A 12,623-nucleotide genomic window follows, 5' to 3' on the forward strand; every position below is an offset into this window, starting at 1 on the left:
CCATTCCATATCATCCTCCTCTGAGCTAACCATCTCTTCCTCCATTCCCTCGGTAAAACCCTCAAAGGAGTCTTCGTCAGTTGGTTCTGCAAATAAGTCCCGCAGCCGTTTCCTTTCTCGCTCCTCAAGAGAGTCTGACTCCCGAGGAGTCTTACGACCACGTCTCCCAGTATTGGTGCCATAAGGCTCAACCATAACACTATCCCCTCTCACAAAGGCCTCCTCCTCCAAAGGTGGAGATACAGCAGTGATTTCCTCAGCTACAGTGTTACGGCGCCCAGAAGTATCTAACTTCAACAAAGAACGATGAAAGACAGGGTGAATCTTGAAAGAAGAAGGCAAACGCAGTCTAAATGCCACAGAAGAGATTTTTTTGATAATAGGAAAAGGTCCCAAATACCGTGGCGCAAACTTTCCCCCAGCATGTTTAATATATTTAGAGGATAACCAGACCAGATCCCCTTCCTCCAACTCTTCCCCGGCTTGTCTATGGCGGTCGGCTTGAGTTTTCTGCGCTGACTTAGCTTCTAATAACAACCGACGAGCAACATCATGTAAGGCAGCCATTTCAGAGGAACGGTACACCGGGTCAGAGGAAACCACATTGGTTGACGGTGCCACCCCTCCCCGCGGATGGAAATCGTAAGTTAATTCAAATGGGGTGTGTTGACTAGACGTATGTACAGCGTTATTATAGGCAAATTCAGCCACCGACAGCCATTTTACCCAAGAACTTGGTTGTTCCAGACAGAAACAACGTAAATATTGATCCAACAACCCATTAACTCTCTCAGATTGACCATCCGTTTGTGGATGAAAAGCAGAGGAGACATTCAATTTGGTTCCCAAACACTCATGGAAATGCCTCCAAAAACGAGACACAAATTGAGGAGCTCTGTCAGAAATAATAACCTCAGGAGCCCCATGCAAACGGAAAATATGTTTGGTAAATAGTAAAGCCAATGTAGGAGCCGCTGGAATTGTTGAACATGGTATAAAATGAGCCATTTTAGAAAACAGATCCACCACCACCCAAATACATGTATAACCCCCAGACCTAGGCAAATCAGAAATGAAATCCATGGAAATAATCTGCCACGGTCTATCAGGAACAGGCAAGGAAGATAATAAACCCCTAGGGCGCCCGACCGGCGTCTTACTTTGTTGACAAACTGCGCAGCTATCACAAAATCGGAGAATGTCCTGTCGCATTTTTGGCCACCAATAGTTTCTGGTAATGAGTACGGTCTTAAACCTGCCAAAATGCCCAGCCATTGGTTCATCATGATGTGCCCTAATAACTTCCAACCTAAGTGCACCTGCCGGTACATAAACCTGTCCATTGCGTACCAATACCCCCTCCTGGTCTTGTAAATGAGGCAGCATAGTTCTGAAAGGGGTGATTTGGGAGTCCCCCAATCACATTATACATACCCCAGGTTTGCCAAGCCGCTATGAGCACCACTCGGAGTCCAAAGGGTTGAGGACAAACACCTTTATTGTAGCTACAGACAGACAATAGCCTCACGCAGCAGTGAAGCGAGCAAAAATTGTCTGCCCCGAGCCAAAGGCTCCGGGGTCTTTTATACCCAACTTGTTTATCACATTTCGGTTCCTTAGAAAAACCACAGTACAGTTTGTGGTCGGCAGGCACATCCTGACTTGTAAACAACTCCAGGATGTAGCCCACCACAAACGGTAGAACATTGCAACAGTTTATGCAAAAGTACATGTATTTCATACATTTCTCAGAATCGGCTAACCACTAGCTTAACCACAACTGATTCTTGCTAAACATACAGGACACATGCTATCTTGTCACAAGACAGCAAGTTGCAGTTTTATCTTTATTATAGAAGACTGGCTGATCCCTGGTTTCAAGCAGACAGGCATTCTAAGATGGAGTCACTTTGGTTCAGTGACCCCTTCAGTTCGATTCCCTACCGACAGTAGTATGAGTTGCTCTTGAGTCCAATTATCCTCTTTCTGAGCCTCTAAGATTTGAGCATGTAACCCAGCCTCGTTTTCCACCACACATAAAGAAGCAGTAGGCAAAATGGTCTGGCACACTGTCTGCTCGCAGGTTTTGAACTCAGGCTTACGAGATAGCGCATCTGCCTGTAAGTTTACCTTCCCTTCTACAAACTGAACTTTAAAATTGAACCTAGAGAAAAACAAAGCCCATCGAATCTGACGTTGATTCAATTTCTTGGCAGTTTGTAAATGTTCTAAATTCTTGTGATCAGATCTGACCACAATTTGATGACGTGCGCCCTCTAACCAGTGCCGCCACACCTCAAAAGCCACCTTGATAGCCAGCAATTCTTTTTCCCAAATCGTATAATTTTGTTCAAAAGGTGTTAGTTGTCTGGAATAAAATCCACAGGGACGCAAAGTCCCTGATGAATCCCTTTGAGATAATACAGCCCCCAGCGCATAGCTAGAAGCGTCTGCTTCTACTATGAACGGTCTATCAATGTCTGGATGGATTAGTATATTGTCAGCCTGGAAACTAGACTTCAATTGTAGAAATGCATCGTGAGCCTCCCGTCCCCACACAAACGGTTGTTTCTTACGCAAAAGTTGCGTTAAAGGTACAGTGAGTTTGGCAAAGTTTGGGATAAACTCTCGGTAATAGTTAGCAAATCCCAAGAATCGCTGTACATCTTTTTTGGATTTGAGTTCTTGCCATGAGTTGACTGCGTCAACTTTATGTGGATCCATTTTTAGTTCCTTTCCCGAAACTACATGTCCCAGGAACTCAACTTCAGGCACGTGAAAAACACATTTGGAAGCCTTAGCAAAAAGCCCATTACCCCGTAGACGGTGTAATACCTGCTTAACATGCTGCTGGTGTTCTCTTTCATCCTTAGAGAAACTTAATATATCGTCCAAATAAACTACTACAAATTGGTCAATTAAATCTCTAAACACATCGTTTATGAATCTTTGGAAGACAGCAGGCGCATTACAAAGTCCGAAAGGCATTACACGGAACTCGTGGCATCCGACACACGTGTTAAATGCCGTCTTCCATTCGTCACCTTCCCGTATTCTAATCAAGTTATACGCCCCCCGTAGGTCAAGTTTGGTAAAAATCTTAGCCCCTTGCACTCTTGACAGTAATTCCGAAATCAAAGGTAGCGGATATCTATCACGAATGGTGTGCTTGTTAAGAATCCGGTAGTCACATACTAATCTGAGTTCTCCTGTCTTTTTAGCTACAAAAAACACAGGTGCAGCAGTTGGAGAACTAGATGGGCGAATAAACCCTTTAGCCAAGTTCTCATCAAGAAATTCCCTCAAGGCTTGTCTTTCTGGTACCGTTAACACGTACAACCTTCCTGCTGGCAACGTAGCGCCTTCTACTAGTCTAATGGCACAATCGTATGGTCTATGAGGCGGCAATTTATCCGCTTCCTTCTTACAAAACACGTCTTGAAATTCTCTATATTCAGCAGGCACTCCCTCCATGTCAAGCTGAGAAGGATTAAGAGCAAAACATTCCTGCCTCTTAAAAGCTATAGTACGCTTCACCCAATCCACTTGAGGATTTACTAAAGTTAACCAATCCATTCCCAGGATTACATTGTATCTTGGTAACCGTGTAATGTCCCATACAAACTTTCCAGTTACTCCTTGTACCTCCCACGTTATTTCTGAGGTCTCACGATTAACCACCCCAGACTCCAGTAGTTTCCCATCCGCTCCTTCCACCCATATATCGCATGCTTTACGTACGGTAGGAAGCCCATGCTTCCTTGCAAACCCAACATCCATATATGAGACCGTAGCCCCTGAGTCCAGCAGTGCCAGAGTAGAAGCAAGTTCTTTTCCCCCAACAGATAAAGAAATGGGTACAAAGACATGTTTCTTCCCCTCAAGTGACTGCTTTAGAAGCCCTAATGCGTTGGACTCACGTCGCACTAGGGCTGGCCTTTTCCCGAAAGCTGAGAAGGCTTAACATTACAATTCCTAGCAAAATGCCCAGCATTCCCGCAATACAAACACAATCCCAATTGTCTCCTACGGTCTTTTTCTGCCATAGACAGTTTTCTAAACACTCCGAGCTCCATAGGCTCCTCCCCTTTCATCACAGGTGCCCTTGGCGCAGATACAGATGGCGCGTACATTGCCCTAGACTGTTTGCGAGATTCGAACCGGGCGTCCAAACGCAACACCTTAGCTACCAAAGCGTCCCAGCTTTCTGCCGGCTCCAAACGTGCCAATTCATCCTGGAGGTAGTCATTCAAGCCAGCAATAAACAGAAGCATAAACGTGTTCTCCCCCCAGTCTAATTGATGCCGATAAGAATGAAACTTGTTTAAATAGTCCAAAACAGACCCCTTGCCCTGTTTTAGCCGATAAAGAGCCCAGCTAGCATTTTCCATATGGAGGGGATCCCCAAAAGTGTCAGATAATAATTTTTTGAAATCATTTAAATTGTCCTTGACTGGGTCATTACCCAAAATCAAATTAGTGGCCCATTGTCCTGCAGGACCGGTCAGTAAACTCAAAATAAATGCCACCTTACTGGTGTCCGTAGGGAAAGCTTGTGCACTAATCTGGGAAAAATAAAGTTCAATTTGCGCCAAAAAAGTAGGCAGTTTGTTTCGAGACCCGTCAAAACGTTCGGGAGTCATTACATGTCCTTTAGCTGGCTGTGCTGCTTGTGCAGCGTAAAATGCAGCCTGCAGCTGGTCAAAACGAGCCTTAAGCTCCTCCATCGTCTTCTTGACGTAATTACCTAACTAGAAAACTTTTTTCTGGCGTTGGGCAATCTGTCACAGACAGAACGCCACCAGATAAGATTCAACACAGTTTATTAAAGATACAGAACCAAAAATGCCCGTAACAGACAAAGGGCTAGGCAAAAACTCGCCTTCAATATGAAAAGACACTAAAAAACAGTTCAAAAGATAAACCGGATTAAACGGGAGTTTAATCCGGGTTAAACCAAAAATGCTTACTTCAGCCTGGCTCTTAAAACAAACAAAACTGGTAAACTAAGATTCAATGAAACATAAATAACTGGCAGCAGATTACTCTCTGCTACTCAACAGCTGTGGTTGATTAAGTTGTTACTCCTCCGAGCAGCAAGCGAACTCCGGGTCCAAACACATCAATCAGGGCAGAAGCAGTCAGCAGGGTCCCAATCCGGTCCAAGGTCGAAGGCCAGGTACAGACGTCTTTAGTTCACCAGTTCCACCGATAATCACAGAAGGGATAGTCCAAGGTCGAAGTCAGTCAGTCAGTCCAGCGTCAATCCAGAGTAGGCAATTAATGTCCGTCAAAAAGACGACGGAGGTCCAAGCTATTAAGATTAAACACAAGTTGCACAGGAAAAGCCCACACAGTTCCTCCCGCCGTCTATGCTCAGTGTCCTTGGTAACTTACGTATTCAGCAAACGAATCACACCCGTCTTCAGGAAATTCCTAACAAGAGCCCAAGCGTTCGTCCAGATTACCTTGCCCAACGCAATTAGCCCTGGATTCTAGACCCCATTTTATGCCAGTTTACAACTCCTCATCGCTGTCAGCTGTTACCCTAATTCCAGGTGCCTCATCATCATCCTCCTCATCAGAGCTAAAACACCTTTGACTACGCCCCACAGCATCCCCAGCTGTGGATCCCGTCCCATCCCTCCAGCTCGTCCACGGGTCTAATCCTGCAACCCCCCAGTCGCCTCCCATACTATCATTGCCAGTGGCACCCAAATCCTCCCTCACACGAGTCCATTCCATATCATCCTCCTCTGAGCTAACCATCTCTTCCTCCATTCCCTCGGTAAAACCCTCAAAGGAGTCTTCGTCAGTTGGTTCTGCAAATAAGTCCCGCAGCCGTTTCCTTTCTCGCTCCTCAAGAGAGTCTGACTCCCGAGGAGTCTTACGACCACGTCTCCCAGTATTGGTGCCATAAGGCTCAACCATAACACTATCCCCTCTCACAAAGGCCTCCTCCTCCAAAGGTGGAGATACAGCAGTGATTTCCTCAGCTACAGTGTTACGGCGCCCAGAAGTATCTAACTTCAACAAAGAACGATGAAAGACAGGGTGAATCTTGAAAGAAGAAGGCAAACGCAGTCTAAATGCCACAGAAGAGATTTTTTTGATAATAGGAAAAGGTCCCAAATACCGTGGCGCAAACTTTCCCCCAGCATGTTTAATATATTTAGAGGATAACCAGACCAGATCCCCTTCCTCCAACTCTTCCCCGGCTTGTCTATGGCGGTCGGCTTGAGTTTTCTGCGCTGACTTAGCTTCTAATAACAACCGACGAGCAACATCATGTAAGGCAGCCATTTCAGAGGAACGGTACACCGGGTCAGAGGAAACCACATTGGTTGATGGTGCCACCCCTCCCCGCGGATGGAAATCGTAAGTTAATTCAAATGGGGTGTGTTGACTAGACGTATGTACAGCGTTATTATAGGCAAATTCAGCCACCGACAGCCATTTTACCCAAGAACTTGGTTGTTCCAGACAGAAACAACGTAAATATTGATCCAACAACCCATTAACTCTCTCAGATTGACCATCCGTTTGTGGATGAAAAGCAGAGGAGACATTCAATTTGGTTCCCAAACACTCATGGAAATGCCTCCAAAAACGAGACACAAATTGAGGAGCTCTGTCAGAAATAATAACCTCAGGAGCCCCATGCAAACGGAAAATATGTTTGGTAAATAGTAAAGCCAATGTAGGAGCCGCTGGAATTGTTGAACATGGTATAAAATGAGCCATTTTAGAAAACAGATCCACCACCACCCAAATACATGTATAACCCCCAGACCTAGGCAAATCAGAAATGAAATCCATGGAAATAATCTGCCACGGTCTATCAGGAACAGGCAAGGAAGATAATAAACCCCTAGGGCGCCCGACCGGCGTCTTACTTTGTTGACAAACTGCGCAGCTATCACAAAATCGGAGAATGTCCTGTCGCATTTTTGGCCACCAATAGTTTCTGGTAATGAGTACGGTCTTAAACCTGCCAAAATGCCCAGCCATTGGTTCATCATGATGTGCCCTAATAACTTCCAACCTAAGTGCACCTGCCGGTACATAAACCTGTCCATTGCGTACCAATACCCCCTCCTGGTCTTGTAAATGAGGCAGCATAGTTCTGAAAGGGGTGATTTGGGAGTCCCCCAATCACATTATACATACCCCAGGTTTGCCAAGCCGCTATGAGCACCACTCGGAGTCCAAAGGGTTGAGGACAAACACCTTTATTGTAGCTACAGACAGACAATAGCCTCACGCAGCAGTGAAGCGAGCAAAAATTGTCTGCCCCGAGCCAAAGGCTCCGGGGTCTTTTATACCCAACTTGTTTATCACATTTCGGTTCCTTAGAAAAACCACAGTACAGTTTGTGGTCGGCAGGCACATCCTGACTTGTAAACAACTCCAGGATGTAGCCCACCACAAACGGTAGAACATTGCAACAGTTTATGCAAAAGTACATGTATTTCATACATTTCTCAGAATCGGCTAACCACTAGCTTAACCACAACTGATTCTTGCTAAACATACAGGACACATGCTATCTTGTCACAAGACAGCAAGTTGCAGTTTTATCTTTATTATAGAAGACTGGCTGATCCCTGGTTTCAAGCAGACAGGCATTCTAAGATGGAGTCACTTTGGTTCAGTGACCCCTTCAGTTCGATTCCCTACCGACAGTAGTATGAGTTGCTCTTGAGTCCAATTATCCTCTTTCTGAGCCTCTAAGATTTGAGCATGTAACCCAGCCTCGTTTTCCACCACACATAAAGAAGCAGTAGGCAAAATGGTCTGGCACACTGTCTGCTCGCAGGTTTTGAACTCAGGCTTACGAGATAGCGCATCTGCCTGTAAGTTTACCTTCCCTTCTACAAACTGAACTTTAAAATTGAACCTAGAGAAAAACAAAGCCCATCGAATCTGACGTTGATTCAATTTCTTGGCAGTTTGTAAATGTTCTAAATTCTTGTGATCAGATCTGACCACAATTTGATGACGTGCGCCCTCTAACCAGTGCCGCCACACCTCAAAAGCCACCTTGATAGCCAGCAATTCTTTTTCCCAAATCGTATAATTTTGTTCAAAAGGTGTTAGTTGTCTGGAATAAAATCCACAGGGACGCAAAGTCCCTGATGAATCCCTTTGAGATAATACAGCCCCCAGCGCATAGCTAGAAGCGTCTGCTTCTACTATGAACGGTCTATCAATGTCTGGATGGATTAGTATATTGTCAGCCTGGAAACTAGACTTCAATTGTAGAAATGCATCGTGAGCCTCCCGTCCCCACACAAACGGTTGTTTCTTACGCAAAAGTTGCGTTAAAGGTACAGTGAGTTTGGCAAAGTTTGGGATAAACTCTCGGTAATAGTTAGCAAATCCCAAGAATCGCTGTACATCTTTTTTGGATTTGAGTTCTTGCCATGAGTTGACTGCGTCAACTTTATGTGGATCCATTTTTAGTTCCTTTCCCGAAACTACATGTCCCAGGAACTCAACTTCAGGCACGTGAAAAACACATTTGGAAGCCTTAGCAAAAAGCCCATTACCCCGTAGACGGTGTAATACCTGCTTAACATGCTGCTGGTGTTCTCTTTCATCCTTAGAGAAACTTAATATATCGTCCAAATAAACTACTACAAATTGGTCAATTAAATCTCTAAACACATCGTTTATGAATCTTTGGAAGACAGCAGGCGCATTACAAAGTCCGAAAGGCATTACACGGAACTCGTGGCATCCGACACACGTGTTAAATGCCGTCTTCCATTCGTCACCTTCCCGTATTCTAATCAAGTTATACGCCCCCCGTAGGTCAAGTTTGGTAAAAATCTTAGCCCCTTGCACTCTTGACAGTAATTCCGAAATCAAAGGTAGCGGATATCTATCACGAATGGTGTGCTTGTTAAGAATCCGGTAGTCACATACTAATCTGAGTTCTCCTGTCTTTTTAGCTACAAAAAACACAGGTGCAGCAGTTGGAGAACTAGATGGGCGAATAAACCCTTTAGCCAAGTTCTCATCAAGAAATTCCCTCAAGGCTTGTCTTTCTGGTACCGTTAACACGTACAACCTTCCTGCTGGCAACGTAGCGCCTTCTACTAGTCTAATGGCACAATCGTATGGTCTATGAGGCGGCAATTTATCCGCTTCCTTCTTACAAAACACGTCTTGAAATTCTCTATATTCAGCAGGCACTCCCTCCATGTCAAGCTGAGAAGGATTAAGAGCAAAACATTCCTGCCTCTTAAAAGCTATAGTACGCTTCACCCAATCCACTTGAGGATTTACTAAAGTTAACCAATCCATTCCCAGGATTACATTGTATCTTGGTAACCGTGTAATGTCCCATACAAACTTTCCAGTTACTCCTTGTACCTCCCACGTTATTTCTGAGGTCTCACGATTAACCACCCCAGACTCCAGTAGTTTCCCATCCGCTCCTTCCACCCATATATCGCATGCTTTACGTACGGTAGGAAGCCCATGCTTCCTTGCAAACCCAACATCCACATATGAGACCGTAGCCCCTGAGTCCAGCAGTGCCAGAGTAGAAGCAAGTTCTTTTCCCCCAACAGATAAAGAAATGGGTACAAAGACATGTTTCTTCCCCTCAAGTGACTGCTTTAGAAGCCCTAATGCGTTGGACTCACGTCGCACTAGGGCTGGCCTTTTCCCGAAAGCTGAGAAGGCTTAACATTACAATTCCTAGCAAAATGCCCAGCATTCCCGCAATACAAACACAATCCCAATTGTCTCCTACGGTCTTTTTCTGCCATAGACAGTTTTCTAAACACTCCGAGCTCCATAGGCTCCTCCCCTTTCATCACAGGTGCCCTTGGCGCAGATACAGATGGCGCGTACATTGCCCTAGACTGTTTGCGAGATTCGAACCGGGCGTCCAAACGCAACACCTTAGCTACCAAAGCGTCCCAGCTTTCTGCCGGCTCCAAACGTGCCAATTCATCCTGGAGGTAGTCATTCAAGCCAGCAATAAACAGAAGCATAAACGTGTTCTCCCCCCAGTCTAATTGATGCCGATAAGAATGAAACTTGTTTAAATAGTCCAAAACAGACCCCTTGCCCTGTTTTAGCCGATAAAGAGCCCAGCTAGCATTTTCCATATGGAGGGGATCCCCAAAAGTGTCAGATAATAATTTTTTGAAATCATTTAAATTGTCCTTGACTGGGTCATTACCCAAAATCAAATTAGTGGCCCATTGTCCTGCAGGACCGGTCAGTAAACTCAAAATAAATGCCACCTTACTGGTGTCCGTAGGGAAAGCTTGTGCACTAATCTGGGAAAAATAAAGTTCAATTTGCGCCAAAAAAGTAGGCAGTTTGTTTCGAGACCCGTCAAAACGTTCGGGAGTCATTACATGTCCTTTAGCTGGCTGTGCTGCTTGTGCAGCGTAAAATGCAGCCTGCAGCTGGTCAAAACGAGCCTTAAGCTCCTCCATCGTCTTCTTGACGTAATTACCTAACTAGAAAACTTTTTTCTGGCGTTGGGCAATCTGTCACAGACAGAACGCCACCAGATAAGATTCAACACAGTTTATTAAAGATACAGAACCAAAAATGCCCGTAACAGACAAAGGGCTAGGCAAAAACTCGCCTTCAATATGAAAAGACACTAAAAAACAGTTCAAAAGATAAACCGGATTAAACGGGAGTTTAATCCGGGTTAAACCAAAAATGCTTACTTCAGCCTGGCTCTTAAAACAAACAAAACTGGTAAACTAAGATTCAATGAAACATAAATAACTGGCAGCAGATTACTCTCTGCTACTCAACAGCTGTGGTTGATTAAGTTGTTACTCCTCCGAGCAGCAAGCGAACTCCGGGTCCAAACACATCAATCAGGGCAGAAGCAGTCAGCAGGGTCCCAATCCGGTCCAAGGTCGAAGGCCAGGTACAGACGTCTTTAGTTCACCAGTTCCACCGATAATCACAGAAGGGATAGTCCAAGGTCGAAGTCAGTCAGTCAGTCCAGCGTCAATCCAGAGTAGGCAATTAATGTCCGTCAAAAAGACGACGGAGGTCCAAGCTATTAAGATTAAACACAAGTTGCACAGGAAAAGCCCACACAGTTCCTCCCGCCGTCTATGCTCAGTGTCCTTGGTAACTTACGTATTCAGCAAACGAATCACACCCGTCTTCAGGAAATTCCTAACAAGAGCCCAAGCGTTCGTCCAGATTACCTTGCCCAACGCAATTAGCCCTGGATTCTAGACCCCATTTTATGCCAGTTTACAACTCCTCATCGCTGTCAGCTGTTACCCTAATTCCAGGTGCCTCATCATCATCCTCCTCATCAGAGCTAAAACACCTTTGACTACGCCCCACAGCATCCCCAGCTGTGGATCCCGTCCCATCCCTCCAGCTCGTCCACGGGTCTAATCCTGCAACCCCCCAGTCGCCTCCCATACTATCATTGCCAGTGGCACCCAAATCCTCCCTCACACGAGTCCATTCCATATCATCCTCCTCTGAGCTAACCATCTCTTCCTCCATTCCCTCGGTAAAACCCTCAAAGGAGTCTTCGTCAGTTGGTTCTGCAAATAAGTCCCGCAGCCGTTTCCTTTCTCGCTCCTCAAGAGAGTCTGATTCCCGAGGAGTCTTACGACCACGTCTCCCAGTATCGGAGCCATAAGGCTCAACCATAACATACACTGACCAATAAGGTTGGTGTAGATGAAGATCGTCCTGCGGCAGCCAGACGCCATGTGGGACTGATCCAGGATAATGTGGGGAAAGGCACCTTAATGTAGCCTTACCCTGCATTACCCAGAGTCAGAGGAAGGTCTGAATTCTGCCTCAGAATTCACACCTTCCCCTAACTTAGAGCCCTTCCAGACAGGCCCTATATCCCAGGATCTGATGCCAGGTTTTCTGTTTATCCTAGATTATTTTGCGGTACGGACTCATATAGTCTAGTTTAAAGCAGAAAACCTGGGATCAGATCCTGGGATATAGGGCCTGTCTGGAAGGGCCCTTAGGAACTATGGGGGCATCTTCTAATCCAAATGCCACTATCCTGACAAAACAGAGCAAACTGCAGCCTTCCAGATGTTACTGTATCCATCTTCCATCAGCTCTAGCCATGCAGTCTCTGAGGAATATAGTAGTCCAGCAGCTGAATAGCCACATGGCAGACTGGATTTGGCCCATGGGCCTTGAGTTTGACACATGTGATTTAGAGCAAGTCTTTTCACCATTCTGCAAAACCATGGTATAATGTTGGCAGCTGAGTGGCACAAAGTGTGGTCCTCAGTTGCTCATTGGTAACTGTGGGCAGAGGACCCTTACCACAAAAACCTAGTGTACATCAATGCATATTTTCTTGTTATTTTGTGCCTTCACTGAATAATTACTATTTTAGCCAGGCTTCTGAACATCTCACTCAATAGATATATGCTACTTAAAATATTTACAGCATGCTAAATCGTTATTATGAATGCTGTCCAGGGCATTTTTTGCTGTTTCAGTAGTGAGCTTTGACTAAATTGGCTGCATGCTGTTAAAAGCCATAGCCATAGGTTGCTTATGTTTTCTACAGCTGAATTCCACAACTAATACTGTTGTTTATTTGTCATTTGTATGTAAAATCCTGTTGTATT

At 45.1% G+C, this 12,623-nt stretch overlaps 1 protein-coding gene and 1 long non-coding RNA gene across 7 annotated transcripts in view; one reads left to right on the forward strand and one right to left on the reverse strand.

Moving 5' to 3' along the window:
- nek7 (NIMA related kinase 7) overlaps nt 1–12,623 on the forward strand; it is a 118,185-nt gene that overhangs the window by 26,637 nt on the left and 78,925 nt on the right. The window lies entirely within an intron of this gene.
- Nucleotides 1–12,623, reverse strand: part of LOC134299006 (uncharacterized) — a 32,475-nt gene that overhangs the window by 18,902 nt on the left and 950 nt on the right. The window lies entirely within an intron of this gene.

This window comes from Anolis carolinensis, chromosome 4 (genome assembly GCF_035594765.1).
Source record: "Anolis carolinensis isolate JA03-04 chromosome 4, rAnoCar3.1.pri, whole genome shotgun sequence".
NCBI classification, from domain to species: Eukaryota; Metazoa; Chordata; class Lepidosauria; order Squamata; family Dactyloidae; genus Anolis; species Anolis carolinensis.